General features: G+C 40.4%; 1 long non-coding RNA gene across 1 annotated transcript in view; it reads left to right on the top strand.

Moving 5' to 3' along the window:
* Positions 1 to 579: 579 nt before the first annotated feature.
* Positions 580 to 25,492, top strand: part of LOC145790147 (uncharacterized) — a 54,072-nt gene continuing 29,159 nt past the window's right edge. The window contains exon 1 of the long non-coding RNA XR_014328790.1: positions 580 to 907. This is a non-coding gene — a long non-coding RNA (uncharacterized LOC145790147). The remainder of the gene's footprint in view (positions 908 to 25,492) is intronic.

Genomic DNA, 25,492 nt, shown 5'->3' with positions numbered 1-25,492 from the left:
AATATTTTTATTTTTTAAATTATAATATCAACCGGCCCTTGTTCGCTCCCAATCCATCACGTGGCCATCCCTACTTGTAAGACATAGGTTGTGAAAAATCAAAGGTCTCGTTTAGGAAGATAACTATTTTAGTAAACTATTTTAATTTACTAAAATATTTGTGTTTGAGAAGAGGGTTGAATTTTTTTGTAATTGGATGTGATATTTGTAAGAGAAAAAATAAAAAGATTATAAATTTGATGTGATATTTTGTTTTATTGACTATTTTAATATATTTTATCTTTTGTAAATTTTAACAAAAAAAAAGCCTAAAATTGGCTTCCCAAACACCCCTAAAATGTACGACAGGAATTCCAAATCTGCATAAATAGGGATCTACTATCCCTTCTTTTGCCGTGAAAAAATTTACATCAAACCCAACCCAAACCCAACCCATATAAGCCAATAAATTAAAAAATATAATTTTTTAAAACATCTCAAACCAACCCTCAATTTTTCTGGCTGTTATTTATTTTTTTTTTTAATGATGAAACAACAGCTTACATAGGCCTACTCAAAAGGCTTCCATTCCATATGGTAGTAGTAGAGTTTATGGTTTGTGGAAGGAAGATCAGCTGCAAGGTGAAGAACTGAATATCCTTAACAAAGTTAACTCTACATGGCCACAATTCCAATTTTTGACGGTACCAACTACGAGTTTTGGAGTGTGAAGATGAAAACTCTGTTTTTATCTAAGGGTTTGCGGGTTACGCTACAGGATGGGTACAACCATGAGGCCAACGAACAGCAGGATGCTGAAGCTCTTTCTCACATCCAGCAAGGCGTCTCAGACCGGATCTTTCCAAGTATCAAGGATGCTACAAACGCCAAACAAGCTTGGGACATTCTCTCCCAATTGAATACTGAGGTCAGAACCAACGGGTTAAACTTCATTTACAATCATTTTTATTTTTTATTTTTGGGTTAAATTCATTTTACCTCATCAGAATTTCAGGCTCAACTTCTTTACCCCTTATGGCTCAAAAATAATCAGAGAGCGCATGTGATTTTGGACCACATATAAAATTATTACAATACCATGAAATTCTATATTTTTTTTTATTCTCTCTATCTCCTCTCTCATACACATAATTTATCAGGTTTAACATTAATTTAATTAGATCACAAATAATTATAAATTCTTAATTATTTATTTTAATTCTTAACATTTTTTTTTCTAATTTTAATTTAATTATATTTTATATCACAATTAATCCTAAATATTTAATTATTTATTCTAATTACTAAATTTTTAATCTAATTTTAATTTAATATTTTAAATCACAATTAATCTTAAATGCTTAATTATCTATTATAATTCCTAGCATGTTAATCTAATTTTAATTTAATTGTATTTTAGTTCAATTTTGAATTATTATTTATTTTATATTTTTATTTAATTATATTTTAAATCATTTCTTAATTTTATTTTATATTTTAGATCAACTTTTAATTATATTTTAATTTGATTTATTTTATTTTAATTAACATATTCATCTAATTTTACGCTTAGAAAAAGTATATAATTGTTTTTTTGTTATATTAATTTCACTTTAATTGTTCAAAAAATCAAATCCACTCTCAAAAGTAGTTTGTGAAATACACATTCTATTAATTTGGGTGGAAAAATTAACGGTAGCACTTTAATCTAAAATCATATGAGGATTTTCTAGCTATATTTGAACCATAGGGAGGTAAAGTGCTCTAACTCCCAACCACAAGGGGATAAAATAAATTTAACCCTTTATTTTTTTATTTTCTTAAAAAAATATAAGATTTTAATAGGTTAGTAAGTTACATCACAACGAATGGACAATAGTCGCTCCATCGACTCAAATCCTGAACATTTGACTTTCTCATTATTTTAAATTTTCAAGGGACAACTACATGGTCCACGATATAAATAAATTTTATGGTATTATGCATATAACAACCTTCATAATCCAAAATCTATAACTATCATGATTTTCATGTAAATAATTGTACTTACTTGAATCTATTGCTGCGGTGCTTACCTAAATCCATTGCTATGGAAAACTTTAGAGATTCAGTAGATGATTGAAAAAAACGCTAAGTTTTAGGTTTATGAATAAATCATTTATCTTTCTTAACCTTCTTTAAAATACATGAATTCAGAATTTTTTGATAGATACTCTGAATGTTATTGTTGGAAATAATGGTTTATAGGCTTATTTTGAGTTAACTTTGAGCTCAATTTTGAGTGGGTCCTAAACGTCTTTTGGGGTGGGTCTGAAAAGGTGATGCGCTCTTTGCCACATGGCAAGTCACACAGTAAAGACGGTTTATCAAAACTATTTATGAGTGAATGGGAAGTTGATGTCGTTTTTGGGTTCGTGGAATTGGACATTTAAGTTTTAAATGTGGGTTTCCTTGTGAGGCTTGTCTCACATTGAAACTTGAAAAGAACTTATGTGTGTATATAAGTTCTAGGTGTACAACCTTGGGTTGGGCCCTAAGGGGAACCCCAAGTTTGTAGAAGGGAGGAGTTATGGACAAAATGAACCTTAGCCCAAACCACCACACGCGCGCGCTGTCCGTCCGTCTGGTCGAGCCGTGCCGAGTGTGGGTTGTGGGTCGGTTCTTGTATTAATTTTTTAAAAAATTACTTACGAAAAAATTTAATTAAATTCAAATTTGAATTTAATTTTTGTCATAATTTCTTTCCTCATTCGGTCCATGTCTAACAGGTTCAAAAAGACCATAACAGATTCGATTTTGGGCAATTTCTGAACAAATAAATAACTGCAGCAGTTAATCTGTTGAAACAGTTTGTAGATCTGTTTGAATTCAAACATCATCTGTTCAAATTCAAAACTACACCTGTTCACTTCTTGTATGTACCTGTTCGGGATAGAATTTTTGCTAATAAATTCAGATCTGTTCTAGCAATCTTAGGATCCAAAAAAAAAAAAGTCAGAAAAATTCATTTTTTGCTGTCCATATTTCTTCTTTTGCATTTTATTCTTCATTCTAGTGTTAGAGAAAATTAAAGAGAGTATTAGAACACAAGGTTCTAGTTTGCCGGACAAATTTGTTTGGAGTGCTACTGTAGACGTCCCCGAACGCCCCGGGAGGGTGAGTCCCGTTCTGTTCATTTGTGGGTCACTACAGCTCGAACTCTCAAATTGTCACGGTTCTTAATCTGAACCAAAGAGTCCAAATCCGGCAAATCGTTTTGAGAAACAGATTTTTGAAAAGAAGTGCCAAACATGGACTGCTTTGCCAGATACAGAGTCGCCACCTAAATATTTTTTTATGGGGGAATTTAGGAAACCCTGACTCGGTGCCAAAGGCCACATGTCCGTCATCACCGGAGTTTCTCGGCTCGGGAGCTAGGGTACGATTGAGGAAGGTCAGCTATGAGCACCCCCTCTCGCCCGATCCGAAGATCGGCCTCTACTAACCGTGATATCCGTTTTTGAAAACATTATGTGTTCTTATTCCAATTGTTAACCTAGAATTACTATGTTATCCGCACAGCAAACAGGTATAGACTAGATTGCCTAATTTGGAAAGAAACATTGCATATCCGTTTGTCTTTAAAAAAAGTACTTTGGAATTTGCTACTCGCAAGTAGGCTAAAATACGGATTTCAATGAATTTTTCTAACCCAAACAATCCAACCTTCACCCACAGGCATTCAAACAATTTATAACACATAAGCATCTAGCCACATGGTAAGCATGCTATCAGGTTAACATTCACATGCATGCGAGATGCTAAAGCATAAATACTTACATCGTACTTCGTGCCAAAATAATAAACTAGTTAGCAAACATGCGTGATCCCAGTTCATGTCAAGTTGACTAATGCAGCACATGCAAGATGCAATTAGAGTAGGCTCGGCTAACCTAAACATGGCATGTGAAATGCAACCAATTAATGCACGTATTCAATTTGGGATTGAAATACAAATGCAGTTAGAATGATGTACCGAGCCCGGTGCATGCAAAACAAATGTATGGATGCACGCATGCATAGCATAAGGTATGCTAATTTAAACATGCCCTAATCTACCATCATAAGCAGGTAAATAAAAGGGAAGAAAGAAGTGGGGGTTGGAAGACTTTCACATACTCACCCACACTTATTACAGAATTGCCCTCACTCGGAGGGTCCAAATAAATATTACAGTCCGAATAAATAATACTAAATGAATTATTACAAAATTTCTAATCTAATTAACAAATTAAATGCAAAGAGAGGATGGCCGCAGCCCCCGCCTCGGGATGCGTGAATGATGCATGCTCGGATTTATCTTCCCCCGAAAGCCCGGAAACCCATACCATGCCACTGCTGCCTCTGTTAATGCTGCCCTGCTCCTTTGAAAATTGCCAAAGTCTCAGGGTATCTTCAATGCGAACTGCATAACACCACCGGCTAAGTGAAATGACCACCGGCCATAGGAAATTTCCATCGGCTGCTTTCAAGTCCATCGGCCTCATATCCTTTGCCAGTCGGCATTCTTCAGTGCCGGTCGGCAGAAACTTCCTGCAAAAGCTGGTTTTTGACAGCAACAAGGATAGACAATGCATGGCATAGAATTTCAAGCACATGTATGCGCGGGCACACTCCCTATCATGCAAGGGACTCAAGGGAGCATGACCCTCGACCCTCGGGCTATCAATTACGCATGATGGCCTAAGAGGCCAAGTTTTGCAACTTTGATATCAAATGAAATGCAAGCACAAAACACATCAAAGGGCCCCAACCCCTATCATGATTGATCAAGAGGCAAGGGATGCATGCTCAATGAAATGCAACCTAGGCATGGAGGCTAAGTATGCAACATGAATATGCAAATGAGCAATGTATACTAGGCGCGCAACCTAAACATGTAAGTAAACATGGCATGCAACAACATGTGATGATGGACCAAAACTAACATGGATAGCTCGCAAGCATGCCAAAATCGGTGGCCATTAGATGAAAATGAGACTCTCGAAACGCGTGCACGCATGCACGCAAACCGAGGACCGACCCTCAGGCACCGAAATGCCACTCTAATGAGACATGGCAAAGACATAGAATATGATATGAAAACATGCAAAAATCAGTAGCAAAATAAGGGGCAAAACAGCCCCGAAACAAGGCGAAATGACACCCGATGCATGGAATTTCTCCCGAAATGCAAAACTAGGTACATGAAATGGCTTACAGCTATACAAAGCATGCATAATTGGTACATGGAATGAAAAGACAGAATCAAGGCAGCCCCAAAATAAGCATTTTTACAGTTCAAAGCATGGCTAAACAGTAAGCACAAGTGGGACTAAATTATCATACAAAAATGGCTCCGCAAGGGAGGCAATGAAGCAAGTGGTAGATGCAAAGCCCAAACAGAAAAAGACTCTTCTACAAAACTGAAGAGGGACCAAAAATATGACTACTTACAGTTTATGGAAACCCCCAAAACAATATACAAGTATGCTCAAAATGCCATGCAAGGTAGGGCCCAAAAGAGGTCAAAACACAAAGTATACAAAACATTCATCAAAAAGCCAAAGACCCTTAATGAAACATGACAAGGGGGTCAAAATATGGCCACTTTCAGTTCGGACCAAGGTCCAAAAACAGAAGAAAAATAGGCTAAAAAAACATGCAAAATGAGGCAAAAACATGGATTTCAAAGCAAGTAGCACATGGGGTATCTAAACGGTGATGAGCCCTTCTTCAATGTTGAAGAAGGGCTCAAAATAAGCCTATCTACAGTTTACATCATGCTCCAAAACAGATCACACATAGGCCAAAAATAACATGCAAGATTAGAGCCTAAAGGAGAGATAAAGAAGGAAGTGCAAGATGGGGACCTCAAATGACAAAATTCCCTTAATGAATCATGAAATAGAGCTCAAATAAAGGGTACTTTCAGTTTTGGTCGGAGCTTAAAACAGTAAGCAAAATAGCTAGAAAAATGTTGCAAAATTAAGCTCAAAAAGGGGGAATTGATGTTTACCCTTGAAGACCAACCCTTGGTTGCTTCTTGGCTTGAGAAGTGATGCCTCCTAGCTGCTGGAAAGCTCCCCAAGCTGCTGGAAATGGAAGTGGTAGTGTAGTACTAGGTGGTGCAGTGCAAATAGGCCAAGAACAAGGGTCTTTGAACACTCTAACACACCCAAATGTAGAGAGAGAGGGAGATACAGAGAGAGAGGGTGATATATATGTTATATGTATGTATTAGGTCTAATTTTGCTGAACCAAAACAATGGAGAAGGAGGCTTTCTTATATAGGCAAAGGGAAGGGCTTGAAGCTTATAAGACAAGCTAAAAAGAAAGGGTCAAGGGGGGCAAAGGGGGCAAGGCTTATAGAGGAAGCTAAGACAGCTGGCCAAGCTTCTTGAGGAAGCCAAGACAAGGGGTCAAAGCTTCCTCAAGAAGCCTTGAGCAAAGGGTGCAAAAAGAGGGGTCCAAGGTGGTGCAAAAGGTGCAAAATAGCCACACACGTGCATGGGGAGCAGAGTCTGTGCATTCCAGCTGGCACAGCTGGCATCCATTCAATCTGTAGAATACTCCGGAAGGTCATCGGCTAGCAAACTTGGTCGGTCAGCCATCTTTTCTGGCCGGTCGGCAATCTATTTGGCCGGTCGGCCATCTATTTGGTCGGTCGGCCATCTATTTGGTCGGTCGGCCATTTGTTTTGGCCAGTCGGCATGAAAAATCTGCTCTGCAGGTCCAACTTCAAACGGGCATAACTTCTTCATATGAACTCCTTTTCAGGTCATTCAAAATTGAAGCCCCGGAAGTAAGCTTTCCAATGGCACCAGCCTTGCATCAAAAATCCAACTGTGCAAATGGTTATGCTTGTTTTAGTGAAGGCTGCTCAGTTTCGGTCCAACCGGGATGATGCCTAACTTCAACCAATCATATCTCCGCCCTCCGGTCTCGGATTTAAGAGATTCTTGAATGAAAAATGAAGCCCCAGAAGTCTTCTTTCCAACGGTGGTGGCCTCATACCTTAACTCAAAGTGTATAGACAAATTAGCTTGATTTAACGAGGACTGCTCATCGCTCTCTTAGCAATTCTTGCCTATCTTCTTCTCCAACTTGGCTTCTCCCCTCTTCTCCCCTTTTCTTCAACTTCAAACCCCTAAGCAAGGTGTTTTGAAAGATTTTTCAAAGATTTCATCTCTCTTTCATTCATTTCCACTTTGTCCTTACTCGGTTTATCGAAAAGCGCATTTTTTTGACAAAATGTGAGCCTCGGAACATCGTAGAAAATTTATTTCAAAAATGTTTTGAAAGAGAGGGTTTTAAGGTCTAAAAACCATTCAAAATAGCTTTGGTCCAAAATGGGGTGTGAAGTTGGGATTTGACCCTCTCATTGCCGAAGAAATTGGGTCTTTGCCCTGCACACCTTTTATCACCAAGTAAACCATCAGTAACGTCCAAGTCTTATGGGCTGTCAAAAATGGGGTGTCTACAGTTGCCCCTCTTTGATAGAACTCGGAAGTCATAAGAATGACAGGAGTGAATGTCAAAGCCCAGAGGCGACCTATTTTTGACGAGGCCGAAGACTTGGAAAAACAAAACAAAATACCGATAAATAAATGGTTGTGCCTGCAGGCTGCCTACGTATCCCTTTGCAAGGAATCAAACCAGCGTAGTTCAGGGGCAGGATGCAAATGATATGAAAGAAGACTTTGACAATTGGACTTATACGCTACGCGAAGCCGGTTTGTATTCAAAACAATGCAATGCACTAACAAGTACAAGTGAGGTGCGCAAGATAGCGCGATAGGATGGATGCAAAATGCAAGTAAGGTGCACAAAACAGTGCGATGCGCAAGAAAGCGCGAGTGATTTGAAATGCACAAGACAGTGCGAGTGAGGTGCGCAAAATAGCGCAAATGATAAACTACACAAAACAGTGCGATTGAGGTGCGCGAAATAGCGCGAATGTAAACTGCACAAAACAGTGCAATGCGCAAAATAGCGCGAATGATAAACTGCACAAAACAGTGCGATTGAGGTGGACAAAATAGCGCGAATGTAAACTGCACAAAACAGTGCAATGCGCAAAATAGCACGAATGATAAACTGCACAAAACAGTGCGATTGAGGTGCGTAAAATAGCGTGAATGTAAACTGCACAAAACAGTGCGATTGAGGTGCGCAAAATAGCGCGAATGTAGCTGCACAAAACAGTGCGATACGCTAAACAGCGCGATTGATTTTGAAATGCACAAGACAGTGCAATACGCTAAACATCGCGATTGATATGCAATGCACAAAATAGTGCGATACGCTAAACAGCGCGATTGATTTTGAAATGCACAAGACAGTGCGACACGCTAAACAGCGTGAGTGTTTTGAAATGCACAAAACAGTGCGATACGCTAAACAGCGCGATTGATTTTGAAATGCACAAGACAGTGCGATACGCTAAACAGCGCGATTGGTTTTGCAATGCACAAAATAGTGCGATACGCTAAACAGCGCGATTGATTTTGCAATGCACAAAATAGTGCGATACGCTAAACAGCGCGATTGATTTTGAAATGCACAAGACAGTGCGATACGCTAAACAGCGCGAGTGATCTTGAAATGCACAAGACAGTGCGATACGCTATACAGCGCGATTGATATGCAATGCACAAAATAGTGCGAGTGAGATACAACTACAAGATGCACAAAACAGTGCTAGTGAGATACAAAGTGTAAGTGCACAAGATAGTGCGAGTGAATGCATGTTCTATGCAAATGAGGTGCATTTTCTATGCAAGAAACAGGAGTATATTCTATGCAATATTGAAAGCAAATTCTATGCAGAATTGAAAGCAAGCATATTCTATACATGAATCATAACGATGCGCGGCACGCATGTCACAGAAGCGTATATGAAAGTGCACATTCTATGCAATGGAAGGGAATCAAACGTGTACTCTGGTGCCTCCGATTTACCTTTTGGAGGACTTTGTAACACACTCAGCTCAAAAAGGGCACACCCTGTTTATGTTGGCAAGAGATAACATCTGCTGCTGCTTTAATTGCCATTCTGACTTGAAGCAGGCTTACACTTGGGGTCGAGATAAACTCATACTCCAGAGAAATGGCGAGGTCTGGGAAGGTGCACCTGAAATGCAGTCTCGGATCTTGCCAAAGCTGGAACACCCTAAGATGCTCCAAATTTCCCCCTCTTTTTTTGTTTGCTTTGCAGTCTGGAACCTACATAGCTTCAGATAGGTCCTTGTTCTACTGTTCACACTTATCGGGGGTGGACCCTGCAGTTTTATGAAAGAACAAATACTGTTTTGCATAAATGTGGAGAATGACACAGCACTCTGAGCACAAGATGATTTTTTGGAGATTGAGAAATGAGTTCTTAACCAGGTATTGAGCCGACGACTGGCCACAGCCAAAACGACTCGACAAGGGAAAAACAAAGGTAAACAACCTAAACACATCGAGTAACACTCGAAGCGACTCAAAACAAGAATCGAGACAGACAAAATAAAACACAAGACTCAAATGTGCACATGGAGCCTGTTTCCCCAGGTATTGTTTCCTACCCTTTCTCATTTGTGATTCTCACATCGCTCGGCCCTCAGGCTCTATTTTTCTGAAAAAGCCCTTTTCCTCACTTTTTCTCTCAACGCACATCTCTCTATTCTTTAATCTCTCATTTTTCATCCTTCCCCTGGGTGGTTGATGGATAAGCTGGAAATTGTGGGCTCTTGCCCCTGGTATTCTACCAGATTCTCAATCTTGTTCACAACAGTGAACTTTCTCCCACAGAGGGGTTGCGATGCGGCTGGATGTGCAGCAGATCTGCAATCGACATTGGTTGACGATGTTCTTACTGGGGAGTTTGGACGTGATTAGATCTGTCCAAACAAAGGAGTGGAATATCTTAATTCATTCCAATTCGTGCTTCGCACTTGGCTTGATACCTCGTTGCGTGGAGGATGTGAGAGCCTTCTGCCCTTTTGCGGTCAGCTTTAGTGGTGCCCTTTTCTGGCAGGTAGAGTGCCCTTTCTGGCAGATGCATTGACAATGGGAGAAAGATAGGAAGCCTGACTCAACTGTGCCCCTAGTTCATTATTTTGACCATTTTTGTTTTTGCTTTCTACTGAAACAATTTTGACCAATATGAAAGTTAGATTAACATGCTTGTTCGATTTTTGATTTGAAAATCATGTAGGTTAGGTTATGAGCACTGAAAATTTTCCCTTTTTGGGTCCAAGAAATGGTCAAGTTTTGGAAAAGATGGAATAATTTTCAAGAGATCAGTCAACCTCAATAAAAATTCTCAAAAATTATTTTAGCAAACGGCCAATGCTCAACAAGCACGGAACCTACTCTTGAGATGCGCAACTTCAGATCCGAAGGAAAATTGCCCCTTTCTTGGAAAGAGCTGCACGGCAACGGAAAGTTGCCCCTTGTTTGAATGGCACCGCGGCACACTGTATGGCAACGGAAAGTTGCCCCTTGTTTGGATAGCATCGCAGCGCATTGCAATCAGTCCTTAGGGTAACGATGACAACCAAACTCTCGGATACAGAGAAGGCAAAGATGATCAAAACCATTACATGGACACAGTTGATTTTGAAGTGTTTTACGGCTGGACTTCGGAATGAAGTTGCCTACGTATCCCAAAGATGAGAATCAAGCCTTACGTAGTTCGGGGTTAAGGTACACTCGGGCATTAACCTCTCCTTTTTAGGCTCTAACTTTTGCCAAGGCCGCCCTTTGCGGGTTTTCAACCTTACGAGCTATGTTCTTCAATTCTTTTCATTTCTTTTCTTCTTTTTTCTTTTTCATCTTTTTTTCTTTTCTTTTATTTTCTTCTTTTCTTTTTTTTTTCTTCTTTATTTTTATTTTTTTGTATTTTTCATTTTTTTCTTTTTTTTTCTTCTTTTTCTTGCTCTAACTTTTTCCTGGGTCGCCCTTCCAGGTTTTCGGCCCAGCGAGCCTCTCAAGGGTAAAAGTGTAGCTTTGTCCATGTTGAATGGTTTGAGATCCTGAAGTCATATGAATCCAGGAGGACGGCTGTTGTTCGCTGACGATGCAGGAGTCCATCCAATGGAGGCTGAATTTGCCCCTAGTGTCGTGGATCGGAACTCAGTTTTTCTTCAGCAATACTTTATTCTTTCCTCCATCTGGGATTTGGCATTCTTGCCGATCTTCATTGATTTGCGGAAGGATCCATCTTCGGCTCTTCGAGCACAATCTGGCATCTTTTGCCCCTAGTTCGAGGGGTGCTTTTGATCTAGTTTTGCAAGCTTCTTTTGATGACATCTGATCTTCTTGATCTGACTTCCCTACCCCTAATTCATGGGCTGCTTCAAATCAGGCCACATAGGCTTCACATTGTGGTTGATCCTTGAACCTTCTGAATCCAAGTTCAAGGTTTGAAAATGAGGGGTCGAGTCTCGAGGCTGAGAGCAATCCTAGGCTGCACAATCTCAAGAGTGATTCCACACAAGTCTTCGTAGGATCGCGCAAAACATTTTTTTTTTTTTAAATCTTTTAGGAGGGCGACTAGTCGCTCGCGCTGAAGACAGTGTGGGACCAATCTGGATCAAGCCAGGATCCTTCTCAGTACTCACATTAAGAAGCATGATCTCGATCATTAAAGGCTTAGCATGCCTCTCTTTCTCTCAAATGATCAAATTTTGCAAAACCCAAGGAATTCCTTCCTCTTCGTTTTCACCGCAATGTTCAAAAAGTTTTGAAAAACTTAGGTCAATGCAATGATTTTGGGGTGCAGAAGAGTAGGCAAAAAGTACTACCGTTTCATTCAAACTTTCTGGCACAACTGGCACAAGGCAGAAGCAAGCACAAAAGCATGAAAAACCATTGCTGTTTCATTCATAACTATTGGTGTAACTGGCTCCATGGCAGAAACAGACTCAAAAGAAAGCGAAAAGACAGACACAAAACAAAATAGTGATGCCCGAGGTAACACCCTTGGAATCATCTGACTCTAACAAAACAGGACTGACTCGATACAACAAGACAGACCTGACCGACTTAGTACAAAAAGACTGACCATATACAAAACAACAAAACTGACCCAATACCCAAGTCAGAAAGTACAAAAACTAGTGTTCGCACATTGCTCAAAACTGTGCGTGTCAAACGTCATATCTGAAGTAAACTGAGCGCCGCCCACAGGTGGTTCATCCCCCGATCGCACCGCATTATCCCCCGGGTTCACTGATCCAATGACGATAGACTTTGCTGAGTTGGTGCGATGATGACCTTATTGTCAATCAGATCTTGTATTTCGTGGCGAAGACAGAGACAACCATCAGTGACATGGCCGACTTGCTGATGAAAGGCACAGTACTTGGTCGGATCATGGGAGTGAGGAAGTCTATCTAGCAGTGGTCGCGGCTCCAAGGGTTTCAAATCCCCCTCTCTAATCAAGATCCTAAAGGCCGCTGATAGAGACATGTACAGTGGTGCGAACACCCTCTGGCCTCGAGGTAGGTGTTTTGAGGTTTGTGGAGTTTTGCTGGATGCACCAGCAAAGGAATTGGCAGGCGTTGACTGGGTTTACTGATCGTTTCCGAGCACGAGATTAGGGCTGAAAGGAATATTCCTCGTACAAAGGCCCTTCTCCTGGCTTGCCCCTTGATTCAGACTACTCTCATTCTGAGTGGCGAAAGTGTCATCCACAGTTTTTGTAACAACTGCGAGGACTTGCTCTTTGTTCAGTCCCTCAGCTTTCAAAGCCTCAATATCCCACCGAAGGTGTTCATGGGGACCATGGCCTGCCCCTACCTTGTTCTTACTAGTCGCTTCCACTTTGCCAAGGGATTGGCCTTCTTCAAATTCAACCCGTCCCAAGGTTGGGGAGCTTTTAGATATGAACTCCCTGGTACATGATGTGGTTGATGATGAGGCCAAAACCCCAAAGGCTAGATCCGACACAGTTCTCTGAAGATCTTCGATCATTCTCATCAGCTCAGAAGTAGTGGGTTCATGGGTTTGAGATGATTGGGGTTCAGATGCACCCATCATGCATAAGTCCATGCTTTCTGGGATAAACACCTCTGGCTTGGGTAGATGGGCCGGGGTGATGTATACGCTGGGGTCGTAAGGGACGGCCAGTGTGTGGATCAGATTGAGATGTGGATGAGGTACTTGGTCATTGGGGGCTGAAGGTGGAGCTATCGTCCGGTTGTCGATGAGATTTTGGACCTCATGACGAAGGCGGTAGCAACGGTCGGTGCCATGACTGCACTGCTGATGGTACATACAGTACTTGGAGGGATTATGTCTGGCTGGAAGTGGATCAGGCAGAGGTTGAGGATCGAGGGGTTTGAGATGCCCTCTTTCCATCAAGGCTTTTAGTGCGCTAGTCAAGCTCATATAGAGGGGAGTGAAAGTTCTGCCCTGAGCTCGGGCTGGGCCGGCTGTTTGTAGGCTTGGTTTGGCAAAAGGGTTGGCTGTGGCGACTACATTGATCTCGGTGGGTTTGGGAATGACGCTACTACCAGCATTGGTACTCCCTGCAAAAACCTTCCTCGTCGGTTCACTTGTTCTGGGAATGATCCCACTGTTGAACGCATTCTCGATCTGAACCCCCAGATCATGCAAACCTTTGAAAGTGAATAGCGGAGCGACTATCAACTTTTGCAACATATCATGCTCGAGGTTTCGCACCATCATCTGTACTTGATCCCTCTCAGAAGGGCGGCGATCTATCATCTGTGCTGCCTTTGCTCTCCACCTCGCAACAAATTCTACAAAAGGCTCTGTTGGGTTCTGGCGGGTTGCTTCAAGCTCTTGCATGGTCATTTCAACTTGGGTATTGTAAGAATACTGATCAACAAAGGCCTCAGCCAATTCTTCCCAGTTTTGCTTCACTTTATCTTCCAACTTAGCGTACCAAGTGGCTGCTACACCCGACAGGGTTCTTCCATACAGGGGGAGAGTTTCTGTGGCTTGGTCAGACCCATCGGCTTCAGGACATCCAAGAAAAGTCGGATATGTACCATTGGATCTCCAGACCCGTCGAAACGGTCAATATATGGCATTTTGAATCTGTCTGGGAGCTGAACGGCAGCCTCGGTGTGCCCATCCTCAATGTCGGGAATGGAGTTAAGGCCCTGTGCTTTTTTGAATTGCTTCTCAAGGTTCGCAATCTTCACTGCAGTCGGATTGAGCTCATTAACATCAAGGGGATAAAGTCTCTCATTAGGCTGCACCAGGGGTCTGAGCACCTGAGCTTGAGTCAACCTTTCTCGAGGATTCGGACACTGCAAATCTTCAACTGGCGGAAGTGGGTCAAAGTTTGGCTGGGGTCCCAAAGCTGGATGTGAGGCAGATGCCCCAGATGGACGCTGCATTTCAACACTGGTCTCAGCTTGCATGGCAGTTCCCTGATTTAACGCTGCTATCACGGCCACAAATTCTTCCGAACCCTGGGCCATCGTGGTCTGCTGAGTCTGAACAAAGGTGATGTGACTGGTGACTGACGAATCAGATGAACCGGTGAGCCCTAACTGGCCTTTCTTTGCCTTGCCTCAGCGAAAGAACACTGGTTGCCCTTGAATTGAATTTCTGACCTAACAAAGTCTATCAACACTAGCCCAATGTACCCTGGGGATATCGGAGCCTTCTGAAGCTATAGTTCCAGGACTACCTAGCAAGAGAGAAAACAGACAACATCTCAGCACAATTTCACTGGAACGGATTTGAGCATACTAGGATGACTGTACTCAATACTGATCACTGTTTCCCAAATATCTTCCTGTAAACTGATACCCTCGGGTAAAACTGATTCCCCAAATACTGATGCTGATGCCTAGAGGCCTGATACCCAGACTTGCAAACTGGTATATGCGTCTCTGTAGAGATACACTCTAAAAGCACATAGCAAGTAAGAGAGAGCCAAAACACCCCTATGTTGGGGTAGGGTTTCCCTGTCCTATTTTGTCAGGAGCTATGGTTTCACTACGCACGCAGTGGTTTCAAACAACTTAGCATCGGGTAAGCAACCTGCCCTAGTTTGGAATGGTCACTATGGTTTCCGAATATGCACTAGGTCAAATGGTCAAAAAGGGTGCCCCGGTGAAATCGGGGTTTGTGTTCCCATACTGTCAGAGCCCATAACCGATCAGCCTTATGGTCATGCCTTGACAAGACAAGCCTCCGGCAAACCGTTCAGGAATGGCAGATGGCAAACACTGTGTTCCTAGGCGCACCAATGCACATGCAATGCAAAGAAACACATAAATGAAATCAAAACAGGATATCACGAGTTCGAGTCAAGCTCTCTAAAATCCCCAGCGAAGTCGCCAGAAACTGTAGACGTCCCCGAATGCCCCGGGAGGGTGAGTCCCGTTCTGTTCATTTGTGGGGTCACTACAGCTCGGACTCTCAAATTGTCACGGTTCTTAATCTGAACCAAAGAGTCCAAATCCGGCAAATCGTTTTGAGAAACAGATTTTTGAAAAGAAGTGCCAAACATGGACTGCTTTGCCAGATACAGAGTCGCCACCTAAATATTTTTTTATGGGGGAATTTAGGAAACCCTGACTCGGTGCCAAAGGCCACATGTCCGTCATCACCGGAGTTTCTCGGCTCGGGAGCTAGGGTACGATTGGGGAAGGTCAGCTATGAGCACCCCCTCTTGCCCGATCCGAAGATCGGCCTCTACTAACCGTGATATCCGTTTTTGAAAACATTATGTGTTCTTATTCCAATTGTTAACCTAGAATTACTATGTTATGTGCACAGCAAACAAGTATAGACTAGATTGCCTAATTTGGAAAGAAACATTGCATATCTGTTTGTCTTTAAAAAAAGTACTTTGGAATTTGCTACTCGCAAGTAGGCTAAAATACGGATTTCAATGAATTTTTCCAACCCAAACAATCCAACCTTCACCCACAGGCATTCAAACAATTTATAACACATAAGCATCTAGCCACATGGTAAGCATGCTATCAGGTTAACATTCACACGCATGCGAGATGCTAAAGCATAAATACTTACATCGTACTCCGTGCCAAAATAATAAACTAGTTAGCAAACATGCGTGATCCTAGTTCATGTCAAGTTGACTAATGCAGCACATGCAAGATGCAATTAGAGTAGGCTCGGCTAACCTAAACATGGCATGTGAAATGCAACCAATTAATGCACGTATTCAATTTGGGATTGAAATACAAATGCAGTTAGAATGATGTACCGAGCCTGGTGCATGCAAAACAAATGTATGGATGCACGAATGCATAGCATAAGGTATGCTAATTTAAACATGCCCTAATCTACCATCATAAGCAGGTAAATAAAAGGGAAGAAAGAAGTGGGGGTTGGAAGACTTTCACACACTCACCCACACTTATTACAGAATTGCCCTCACTCGGAGGGTCCAAATAAATATTACAGTCCGAATAAATAATACTAAATGAATTATTACAAAATTTCTAATCTAATTAACAAATTAAATGCAAAGAGAGGATGGCCGCAGCCCTCGCCTCGGGATGCGTAAATGATGCATGCTCGGATTTATCTTCCCCTGAAAGCCCGGAAACCCATACCATGCCACTGCTGCCTCTGTTAATGCTGCCCTGCTCCTCTGAAAATTGCCAAAGTCTCAGGGTATCTTCAATGAGAACTGCATAACACCACCGGCTAAGTGAAATGACCACCGGCCATCGGAAATTTCCATCGGCTGCTTTCAAGTCCATCGGCCTCATATCCTTTGCCGGTCGGCATTCTTCAGTGCCGGTCGGCAGAAACTTCCTGCAGAAGCTGGTTTTTGACAACAACAAGGACAGACAGTGCACGGCATAGAATTTCAAGCACATGTATGCGCGGGCACACTCCCTATCATGCAAGGGAATCAAGGGAGCATGACCCTCGACCCTCGGGCCATCAATTACGCATGATGGCCTAAGAGGCCAAGTTTTGCAACTTTGATATCAAATGAAATGCAAGCACAAAACACATCAAAGGGCCCCAGCCCCTATCATGATTGATCAAGAGGCAAGGGATGCATGCTCAATGAAATGCAACCTAGGCATGGAGGCTAAGTATGCAACATGAACATGCAAATGAGCAATGTATACTAGGCGCGCAACCTAAACATGTAAGTAAACATGGCATGCAACAACATGCGATGATGGACCAAAACTAACATGGATAGCTCGCAAGCATGCCAAAATCGGTGGCCATTAGATGAAAATGAGACTCTCGAAACGCGTGCACGCATGCACGCAAACCGAGGACCGACCCTCAGGCACCGAAATGCCACTCTAATGAGACATGGCAAAGACATAGAATATGATATGCAAACATGCAAAAATCAGTAGCAAAATAAGGGGCAAAACAGCCCCAAAACAAGGCGAAATGACACCCGATGCATGGAATTTCTCCCGAAATGCAAAATAGGTACATGAAATGGCTTACAGCTATACAAACCATGCATAATTGGTACATGGAATGAAAAGACAGAAGTAAGGAAGCCCCAAAATAAGCATTTTTATAGTTCAAAGCATGGCTAAACAGTAAGCACAAGTGGGACTAAATTATCATACAAAAATGGCTCCGCAAGGGAGGCAATGAAGCAAGTGGTAGATGCAAAGCCCAAACAGAAAAAGACTCTTCTACAACACTGAAGAGGAACCAAAAATATGACTACTTACAGTTTATGGAAACCCCCAAAACAATATAGAAGTATGCTCAAAATGCCATGCAAGGTAGGGCCCAAAAGAGGTCAAAACACAAAGTATACAAAAAATTCATCAAAAAGCCAAAGACCCTTAATGAAACATGACAAGGGGGTCAAAATATGGCCACTTTCAGTTCGGACCAAGGTCCAAAAACAGAAGAAAAATAGGCTAAAAAAACATGCAAAATGAGGCAAAAACATGGATTTCAAAGCAAGTAGCACATGGGGTATCTAAACGGTGATGAGCCCTTCTTCAATGTTGAAGAAGGGCTCAAAATAAGCCTATCTACAGTTTACATCATACTCCAAAACAGATCACACATAGGCCAAAAATAACATGCAAGATTAGGGCCTAAAGGAGAGATAAAGAAGGAAGTGCAAGGTGGGGACCTCAAATGACAAAATTCCCTTAATGAATCATGAAATAGAGCTCAAATAAAGGGTACTTTCAGTTTTGGTCGGAGCTCAAAACAGTAAGCAAAATAGCTAGAAAAATGTTGCAAAATTAAGCTCAAAAAGGGGGAATTGATGTTTACCCTTGAAGACCAACCCTTGGTTGCTTCTTGGCTTGAGAAGTGATGCCTCCTAGTTGCTGGAAAGCTCCCCAAGCTGCTGGAAATGGAAGTGGTAGTGTAGTGGTAGGTGGTGTAGTGCAAATAGGCCAAGAACAAGGGTCTTTGAACACTCTAACACACCCAAATGTAGAGAGAGAGGGACATATAGAGAGAGAGGGTGATATATATGTTATATGTATGTATTAGGTCTAATTTTGCTGAACCAAAATAATGGAGAAGGAGGCTTTCTTATATAGGCAAAGGGAAGGGCTTGAAGCTTATAAGACAAGCTAAAAAGAAAGGGTCAAGGGGGGCAAAGGGGGCAAGGCTTATAGAGGAAGCTAAGACAGCTGGCCAAGCTTATTGAGGAAGCCAAGACAAGGGGTCAAAGCTTCCTCAAGAAGCCTTGAGCAAAGGGTGCAAAAAGAGGGGCCAAAGGTGGTGCAAAGGGTGCAAAACAGCCACACACGTGCATGGGGAGCAGAGTCTGTGCATTCCAGCTGGCACAGCTGGCATCCATTCAATCTGTAGAATACTCTGGAAGGTCATCGGCTAGCAAACTTGGTCGGTCAGCCATCTTTTCTGGCCGGTCGGCAATCTATTTGGCCGGTCGGCCATCTATTTGGTCGGTCGGCCATTTGTTTTGGCCGGTCGGCAGGAAAAATCTGCTCTGCAGGTCCAACTTCAAACGGGCATAACTTCTTCATATGAACTCCTTTTCTGGTCATTCTTGTGTCAAACTTGAAGCCCCAGAAGTAAGCTTTCCAATGGCACCAGCCTTGCATCAAAAATCCAACTGTTCAAAAGGTTATGCTTGTTTTAGTGAAGGCTGCTCAGTTTCGGTCCAACCGGGATGATGCCCAACTTCAACCAATCATATCTCCGCCCTCCGGTCTCGGATTTAAGAGATTCTTGAATGAAAAATGAAGCCCCGGAAGTCTTCTTTCCAACGGTGGTGGCCTCATACCTTAACTCAAAGTGTATAGACAAATTAGCTTGATTTACCGAGGACTGCTCGTCCCTCTCTTAGCAATTCTTGCCTATCTTCTTCTCCAACTTGGCTTCTCCCCTCTTCTCCCCTTTTCTTCAACTTCAAACCCCTAAGCAAGGTGTTTTGAAAGATTTTTCAAAGATTTCATCTCTCTTTCATTCATTTCCACTTTGTCCTTACTCGGTTTATTGAAAAGTGCATTTTTTTGACAAAATGTGAGCCTCGGAACATCGTAGAAACTTTATTTCAAAAATGTTTTGAAAGAGAGGGTTTTAAGGTCTAAAAACCATTCAAAATAGCTTTGATCCAAAATGGGGTGTGAAGTTGGGATTTGACCCTCTCATTGCCGAAGAAATTGGGTCTTTGCCCTGCACACCTTTTATCACCAAGTAAACCATCAGTAACGTCCAAGTCTTATGGGCTGTCAAAAATGGGGTGTCTACAGTTACTACAAATTTGTGAAGATCATTTTATCTTGGAAGATAGACGCCACATAACTGTAAGCATCGTAGCGAGGCAAATCTGTCTTAAGGACAGAGTGTCACACACTCGACTTGGTCTTTTATTTTTCATTCGGTTCGATAAAATAAATTCTGTAAGGTATTTATTTTATTTTGTTTGATTTAGTTTCAATTTATTTTATTTACATAGAAGATTGTTCCAACAATCTTAAGACAGATTCGAATTATTCTGTTTACAAAATTTTTCATTTATTTCCTTTCTTCTTTCTTCTTCTTACATAAATTATTTTCTGTGATTTTACAAAATAATATTCTGGTTTGCAAAACAAGTAGTAGTAATATACTGTTTGACAGTTAGTAGTAATATATTGTCTATTTTCTTTGACAACTAGTAGTAATATATTGGTGTCATTAACATTTCAGAATATTTATTTGTGATTTGTCAGAAATTAATTTTGGTTTTCTTAATTTATTTCCGAGTGCTCATTAATTAAAAAAAATTCTATTTTAGTGTTTTTTTAATTATTGAAGTGCTACAGAAATTTAATTTTCTGTGTGGAATTTATTTGGTTAAATAAAATTTTATTTTATTTCCAACTTAATTGAAAAATAAAAGTTACATTCTTGTTTCTTTTTTTTTTACAGAATTTAATTCTGTGAATTTGGTTTAATTTTCTGTGTAGTATAAATTCTAATTATAATTTTGTTTTATAATTTAGAACTACTGAAACTAATGCCCAAACAAGTACTAGTGTAGTGGTTGCAATTGCGCCAACCCCCTCTCCTATTGTGACAATGTCGGTAAATCATGGTGAGAAGCCAGAGAAGTTCTCTAGAACTAATTTTAAAAGATGGCAACAGAAAATATTGTTCTATCTTACAACTCTGAACCTGGCTCGTTTTTTCCGTGAGGATGCTCCTATTTTGAAAGAGGGTGAAACCGAGCGGCAAGTGGTTGATGCGGTTGATGCTTGGAAACATGCTGATTTCCTTTGCCAGAGCTACATCTTGAACGGACTTGACAACACATTATACAACCTCTACAGTCCTATCAAGACAACAAAGGAACTTTGGGAGTCTTTGGAGAAAAAATACAAAACGGAAGATGCCGACTCAAAGAAATTTGTGGTTGGCAAATTCTTGGACTTTGTGATGGTTGAATTCTAAGACTGTGATCAGCCAAGTTCAAGATCTTCAAGTCATTCTGCATGACATTCACGCAGAAGGCATGTCTCTCAGTGAATCCTTCCAAGTTGCAGCCTTAATTGAGAAATTACCACAAGGTTGGAAGGCTTTCAAGAACTACCTCAAACACAAGCGCAAAGAAATGTCTTTAGAAGAATTACTTGTGCGTTTGAGGATTGAGGAGGACAACCACAATTCAGAGAAGCAGACTGGTAAGCATCCTATGGAGTCTATGGCAAATGTGGTGGAACATGCTCCAAAAGCAAAGAAACGAAAGTTTTCTGGAGAAAGTTCATTACAAGGCTCTAAAAAAGGGGAAATTAAAAAGTACAAGTTTAATGGCAAGTGTTACATCTGTGACAAAGAGGGACATCGGGCCAAAGATTGCCGTAACAAAGGCCAAAGCAAAAGCAAAAGAAGAACAAGCAAGAAGCCTGCTCAAGCCTATATGACCGAAGTGGATAATATTTCTAATAGTGTAGATGACATCAATCTTTCTACAGTTGCTTCTGAGGCAAACCTTGTCGGAAATCCTAAAGAATGGTGGGTGGACACTGGTGGTACTCGCCGCATCTGTGCCGACAAAAAGATGTTCACATCTTATTCTACAGTGGACAATGGCGAACAACTTTTTATGGACAACTCCTCAACTTCTAAAGTTGAAGGACAAGGGAAGATTGTTCTCAAGATAACATCTGGAAAGGAACTCACTCTCAACAAAGTACTATATGTACCGGACATTCGCAAGAATCTTGTTTCCAGATCTTTGTTGAGTAAGAATGGGTTTAGGCTAGTGTTTGAGAGTGATAAATTTGTACTTACTAAGAATGGAATGTATGTAGGAAAAGGTTGTATGTCTGATGGCCCTTTTAAAGATGAATGTAATGACCGTTGTACCTTCAGTTATTAATAAAAATACATCTTTTTCTTATTTGCTTGAGTTTTCAAATTTATGGCATGGTAGATTAGGACATGTTAATTATAGATCTTTGCGAAGATTAAATGTTTACCTAAATTTGACATTGATTCAAATCATAAATATGAAATTTGCGTTGAGGCAAAATTATCCAAAACTCATTTTCATTCAATTGAAAGAAGTTCGGAACCACTTGAATTAATTCATAGTGACATTTGTGATTTTAAATCAATTCAAACAGGAGGTGGGAAAAAGATATTTTTTCACTTTTATAGATGACTATACTAGATATAGTTATGTTTATTTAATTCGAACCAAGGATGAAGCTTTGAGAACTTTCATTCAATATAAGAATGAAGTTGAAAATCAACTTGGTAAGAAAATAAAAAAACTAAGAAGTGATAGATGTAGTGAATATGAATCACCTTTTGGTGAGTTTTGTAAAGAACATGGAATAATTCATCAAACCACCGCTCCTTACTCACTTCAACAAAATGGAATTGCTGAAAGGAAAAATAGGACTTTAAAAGAAATGATGAATGCCATGTTAATAGGTTCTGGATTGCCTCAGAACTTGTGGGGGGAAGCAATACTTTCTACAAATTATATTTTAAATAAAGTACCCTGAAAGAAAGTGAATCAAACACCTTATGAAATGTGGCATGGGAGAGTATCATCCTACAAATACTTAAAAGTGTGGGGGTGTTTGGCTAAAGTGACTATTCCTAGTCATAAAAAGACTAAGATAGGTCCCAAAAACATTGATTGCATTTTCATTGGTTATACCAAAAATAGTAGCGCATATCGGTTTTTGATTCATAAATCAGAACATTTCAAAATGCACGTAAATACTATTATTGAATCTCGGAATGCATCTTTCTTTGAACATGTATTCCAAATAAGACTGGCTAATAGACTAGTAACAATAAAAGATCTCATGATACTATTACTAGTCAGGATCAATAACATGATCAAGAGCAAGAGCAAGAGATAGATCAAGTTGATGAAGAGGAACCTAGGCGTAGTAAACGTGCTAGAACCTCAAAATCTTTTGGTCCAGATTTTCTAACATTTTTGTTAGAAAAAGAGCCTTTAACTTTTAAAGAAGCTATGTCCCGTCCTGAAACTCCTTTATGGAAAGAAGCTGTCAATAGTGAAGTTGAATCTATCTTGCAAAATCACACTTGGAAATTGGTGGATTTGCCACCAGGTTGTAAACCTTTTGGGTACAAGTGGATTTTCAAAAGAAAAATGAAAGTGGATGGATCAATTGACAAATACAAGGCAAGACTTATGGTCAAAGGTTTTAGACAAAAAGAAGGTCTTGATTACTTTGACACATACTCACCGGTTACTAGAATAACATCCATTAGAATGCTAATTTTTATTGCGTCTTTATACAATCTAGAAATTCATCAAATGGATGTAAAAATCGCTTTCTTAAATGGTGAGTTAGATGAAGAAATTTACATGGAACAACCAGAAGGTTTTTCTATTCCAGGAAAAGAAAAGAAAGTGTGTAAATTGGTTAAATCATTATATGGTTTAAAACAGGCACCAAAGCAATGACATGAGAAATTTGACAAGGTAATGATGTCAAATGGATTTAAAATTAATGAGTGTGACAAATGTGTTTATATTAAAAACACAGACAAATGTTATGTTATAGTATGTCTTTATGTGGATGATATGCTCATCATAGGTAGTAATAATGATATGATTAAAACTACCAAGAAAATGTTGAATAAACATTTTGACATGAAGAACATGGGCATTGCTGATGTAATTCTTGGTATGAAAATTACCAAAACATCAGAAGGATATACTTTGTCACAATCTCATTACATTGAGAAAATACTTGATAAATTCAGCAAAGATGATGATCATCTTGCTAGAATACCTGTAGATGTTAATTTGTTTCTATCTAAGAATGTACAGGAAAGTATTTCTCAATTAGAGTATGCCCAAATTATTTAAAGCTTAATGTACTTGATGAACTGCACTTGCCCAGATATAGCTTATGCAACAAGTAAATTAAGTAGATATATGAGTAATCCAGGAGTAGAACACTGGAAAGCTATTATAAGGGTTCTTAGATATCTCCGATTTACTCGTAACATTGGGCTTAATTATATTAGATATCCAGCAGTATTTGAAGGATACTGTGATGCAAATTAGATATCAGATACTAGAGACTCAAAGTCCACTAGTGGGTATGTCTTTACTCTGGGTGGCGCGGCTGTATCTTGGAAATCTTCCAAACAGACTTGCATAGCTAGGTCTACTATGGAATCAGAATTCATAGCTTTAGATTAAGATGAGGAAGAGACAGAATGGCTTCGCCACTTCCTTGAAGATATTTCAATGTGGCCAAAACCGATGCCTGCTATATGCATACATTGCGATAGTCAATCAGCAATAAGTAGAGCACAGAGTCATATGTATAACGGTAAGCCACGACACATTCGTCATCAACATAACACCGTGAGACAACTACTTTCTAATGGAATTATTTCCATTGAATATGTGAAGTCTAAAGACAACATAGCAGATCCACTAACCAAAGGGTTAGCAAGAGAGTTAGTTGAGAGTTAGTTGGGACTTAAGCCTATTAAATAAGAGTTACCACAACGGCAACCCAACCTAGTTGACTGGAGATCCCAAGATCTAAGTTCAAAGGGACAACCGAGTTGTGTATGATTCCGAAGGATCACTAGGGAGTCAAACTTCTACCCATTTCTATGATGAAATAGTGATGTCTGCAGCGTTTTAGGTTAAGTAATGCTTTTAATGATTCTTATATCTAGGTGAACCTAGTGGAGTATGGCAGTATACTCTTCATAAGAATCACCTATGTGAGTGTGAACTGGGCCGGTTCTATGAGATTTGTGAAGGGTTACAATTCTCTAGAGCACTCATGAAAGACCAGGTTGTTTAGGGCCAAAATGAACACAATAGTGAGAACTAAACTGTGTCTGGGGATATAGTGTGTGAGTTCTATTGTCTTGATTTACACAAACGGCTAAATAGTTTAAGACATCATGTTCATTGGTTAGCTAGTAAATCCGATAGTGTCTCAGAAGGGAAGGTTTAATGCCAAAAGCTACCTATCATTTGCAGAATATTTCCAATTTCCGTACTCTCTGTAATTAGATCATGTTATTGCATTTTCTCTCTGTCAAATTCCATTTATGTTGGGGATTGTTGGAAATAATGGTTTATAGGCTTATTTTGGGGTAACTTTGAGCCCAATTTTGAGTGGGCCCTAAACATCTTTTGGGGTGGGTCCGAAAAGGTGACGTGTTCCTTGTCGTATGGCAAGTCATACGGTGAAGACGGTTCGTCAAAACCATTTATGAGTGAATAGGAAGTTGACGTCGTTTTCGGGTTCGTGGAATTGGACATTTAAGTTTTAAATGTGGGTTTCCTTGTGAGGCTTGTCCCACATTGAAACTTGAAGAGAACTTATGTGTGTATATAAGTTCTAGGTGTACAACCTTGGGTTGGGCCCCAAGGGGCACTCCAAGTTTGTAAAAAGGAAGAGTTATGGACAAAATGAACCTTAGCCCAAAACCACCACACACGCGCGTATGAGCCGCCGCCGTCCGTCCGTTCGGCCGAGCCGTGTTGGGCGCGGGTGTAGGGTGTGGGTCGGGTCGGTTCTTGTATTAATTTTTTGGACAAAATTTTTTC

Source organism: Camellia sinensis, chromosome 5, assembly GCF_055761805.1.
Source record: "Camellia sinensis isolate YWXY chromosome 5, ASM5576180v1, whole genome shotgun sequence".
In the NCBI taxonomy this organism is placed as follows: domain Eukaryota; kingdom Viridiplantae; phylum Streptophyta; class Magnoliopsida; order Ericales; family Theaceae; genus Camellia; species Camellia sinensis.
This window is presented reverse-complemented; position numbering and strand designations above follow the sequence as displayed.